At 43.6% G+C, this 3890-nt stretch overlaps 1 long non-coding RNA gene across 1 annotated transcript; it reads right to left on the bottom strand.

Annotated features, from left to right (window-relative positions):
- LOC117938029 lies at positions 1-3166 on the bottom strand. The gene is made up of 2 exons (XR_004655309.1): positions 2821-3166; positions 1-766 (listed from the first exon to the last, which is right to left on the bottom strand). It is a non-coding gene; the product is annotated as an uncharacterized LOC117938029 (long non-coding RNA).
- Positions 3167-3890: the final 724 nt, after the last annotated feature.

The raw sequence follows: 3890 nt of genomic DNA on the forward strand, positions 1-3890 counted from the left end.
AATGGTTGCGTGTATTTACTTTATTCATGGACGAAAGGGGGGAAGAGACAGTACACGAGTTAACGACAGAAGCACATTTACAGTGAAAGCGAAACCCAATAGGCTTCTGTTTAAACAAATGTAATTAGTTAAAAGATGTGATGTATTTCTTGGCTCTGTAGTCATCCGAAGAAAGAAGGATCATCCCTTGGCATTCACCGCGTGCCTTAATTGTAAGACATTAAATCAAGGTCCGCTGTGAACACGGAGAGACATAACCCGCTCGTATGTGTGTGTGTGTGTGTTTGTGTGTGGTTGCATGCATGTGTGTATGAACGTTTGTCCAGCTGCATTCACGCTGCTGCTGCGGGGAAACGGCCAGACACCTCAATATTTTCCCTAAAATCTGTTACAAATATAATCAAATACTTTTGCAGCCTTTAAGGACTTTGTTGTGTGACTAAAAACTGTTTTGGGATGTCAAGTTTGGCCAGAAGTTGAAACAAAATAAAAATCCCAAGCACGGGTCCAAAGAGATCAAATCCTCACCCGGTTGTTGTGCAGGCCTACCTTATTATGTAAAAAAAAAATCACAACATTCAATTGGAGGAACAAGAAGTAAGGTTACAGGAATGACTTAAACGCAAAACAGCCAGTAGGTAGTTTTGCGGGCATAGTGATGATACGTCCTAGGCCGCTTTTGCAGGCGAAAAAGGACTCCGTTTGATCGGCTGCTTTGTCCAAAATCGCAGATAGCGTAAAAGTCCTCCATTATCCCATAATGCACCTACAGTACAAAAAAAGAAAAGACAAAATGCGTCATGAACTTCATATAGAATTTCAGATGACAAAGTATCATATTCCACATTGACCTATTAAGAAAAGATCAGTTGGCATCCACAGAACAGAAAAAAGCACTGTCCACGTCCAATATATTGATTTCCGAGTAACATAACGCACGCATTTTTTTTCTACTAGCACACATACAAGCCTGCAGCCTCTACTTGCGGGTCACACGTTAAAACTGCCGCAAATCTCGAACGGGGCAGCTGAAGAGCCTTGGTATGCGTTTGTCCAGAACACAGCGGTGCTCTATGTATATGAGTCCCTGCACGCGCTTCCACCAACCGCAAAGTGAAGGGGACACCGAGCAGTGCAGCTCGAGCCCAGCACCGACACCACCTAGATGGGACTGATCTCTCTCTGTCCGGTCTATTCCTCTTGATTTGGGATTAATGGAGCTCCAGCCAAACAAATGAGGCATCTGCCTTCAGCACAAGAGGATTGGGATGAGGGAGTGGGGGTGGAGGAGGAGGAGGAAGAGGAGGAGGAGGAGGGGGGGTGACGTAACCGGGCAAACAGATGTTCCTCTATATTACCCAGCGTCCTCCTCATGACTACCCTGTGTCCTTGAAACTGGAGGGAAATTGACGACTTCCTATTTGGAGTATTAACGTTTATCGTCGAGATGTGTTAATAGTTCTGTAGTTGGTTGGTGAACTGTGACACAAGCGTCCCTGTGTGTGTGTGTGTGTGTGTGTGTGTGTGTGTGTGTGTGTGTGTGTGTGTGTGTGTGTGTGTGTGTGTCAGCAGAGGAAATGCCAACAATGGCCCCGCAAATTTTGAAGCCCTAAATCTGGCATTGGCTGTAAACTGTTATGCAACGTTACACTATTCAAAAAATGAACACACACACACACATGGATGAGGGAGGGATGGTTGTGTCATCCCGAGCCTGCTGTTTGATGTGAGTGCAGTTGGTCCAAGAACTGTACTCCATGTGATGAGCTGCAACTGATTTTTAGTTCTCGGAATAAGAGTAATATGACATATGGCCCTAAATAAGCTAACAGTAGTGTATATGTCATGATGAGTGTAATGGAAAAGTGTGGTACGTTTAATGCTTGGAGATGCTGTTTAACGGCTAAATGACTTTAATACTAACTACATGGGGTCTGACACAGACAAAATCCATGGAATTATAATCCAGTATAATCTGCAGACTACAGACAGCCTATTGATTTGCATATCCCCTAATGTAAGATAAAACTGCTGAAATTCAAATGAAGGCAGTGCAGTCTAAACATAATAAGAAGTCACATAGGCTACCTGCATTATATCTGAGCTTACCGGAGCCTCTAAGCTTACCTTGTAGGGACCAGTTTTACATCGGACAACTCATGTTTTACCATTAAAGATCTTAATCCACTGCGTGTAAAGCAGTGGAGTGAAAATGAAGAGGCGCAGGCTGGTATATATGGTAATTGCAATGCATTACCCACTCTCTATAACAGAGAGGAGAGGGATGCAGAAACAAAGGGAAACGCCATTTTAGACGGAAACGTCCCCATCCCCTGAAAATCCGGCGACTCTTATATCGGCTATCGTTCGGAGCATCATTACAGTTTCCCAGCACATCACCTTATTTCGACTCCTTATGTATCTGGCCACCGGCAGGAACACGACCCCTATTGTCCTTAAGCGCCGCGCAACGAACAAATGATGTGGTTCAGAAATCCACCGTCCTCTTTACCCTTCTTATTGATTGTGCAAACGTCGACGCAAAACACTCTGTACACCCTACGCGGGTTTGGTGAGGTTTTTCTATCGCGTATCTTTGTCAGCCTTCTTCCTAAAGTGGTTCATTCCCTAAAGCCTGCAATAACAATGGCAAGTGCAACGTGCACGGGGAAACGTACAGAACCAACATCTCTCTCTGTAGCTCAGTAAAGTCACCTAATCTAGTGAAATACATATTCTATTAACGGTTGAATCCACCTATCAATAACTGATTAAAGTCTCGAGCATAAATCAAACGCAATTATCAGATAGGCTACTCACCATGATATGGTCCACGCCATATGGTGGATCCCAGAACACTGTGCTCTGCTGATATGTATCCGTGCTCTGCTGTTTCTTTTTTTTTTCTTTTTTTTTTTTTTTTTAAATCATTCTAGCATTAATTCTTTATTGCAGGTCTTAACATCACGGAGGCAGTCGCTTGTATTCCCGGTTCCTTTCGGTGTAGCGGCGGACGAGCAAAGACTCCGTCTGGCGAGGAGCAGATACTGCCAATGAGAGCGATGCTGGAGCCTCTGCAAAGCATGGCTGCGCTTTCTCGCTTTTTTCAAAAGAGGGCAGGTCGTTCTGTGCATTACAATAAAATCTCTCTCTCTCTTTCTCCCCCTCTCTCTTCCTCTTCACATGCACGCGTACACACGCTTTTATACATACAAATGCGCAGAAACTGACACGCAAATATAGCCTATGCGCGCTCCGAACAATCCCATGTCCAATGTTTTATATTATTTATCTTTCTTTTTTTATTATTTGCATGCATGTTACAGCTGTCCAACACTTTTTTTTCAGTATGTGGTGTATATGCCTTTTGTAGTTTTATATAGCAATAACTATACTCCATAATCTTGTGAAGCTCTACATTAGGAGTGTGTGTAGCGGGATCGTCGCCTTGCCGGCCACAATTAATCATGTTTAATGTCGTTTGTCTTGAAAGGTCCATTAGTGCGTTACAGTTTCACGCATCAAGCCGCTGGATTGCAACTCAATTTCTATAGGCTATGTTAGCCCAAGTGTTTGTTGAGCCTGCTTAAATGAACTGAGGGGGGGTTAGAGCAAGAACTAGATTTCTTCTGTCGGTAATGTGTTATTGGCCTACTCCTATAATACACATGATTTCTCCTTGTTTTGCTGTTAAAGGTAAAGGACACATTTTTATTTTACGTTTATAATAAACATGTAAAGGGACAGATGCTTTTGGGCATTCGGCATTGAGGCAGCCATTGACTGAGCAAGTGTCAGTCCTGCACTGCTTGTTTGTATCCCATTCACTTCCTGTCGGGATTGACTCCCAGTCACAGACCCAATCGAAACCAAGGCCCCATGTGATGTCA

Source organism: Etheostoma cragini, chromosome 22, assembly GCF_013103735.1.
Source record: "Etheostoma cragini isolate CJK2018 chromosome 22, CSU_Ecrag_1.0, whole genome shotgun sequence".
NCBI classification, from domain to species: domain Eukaryota; kingdom Metazoa; phylum Chordata; class Actinopteri; order Perciformes; family Percidae; genus Etheostoma; species Etheostoma cragini.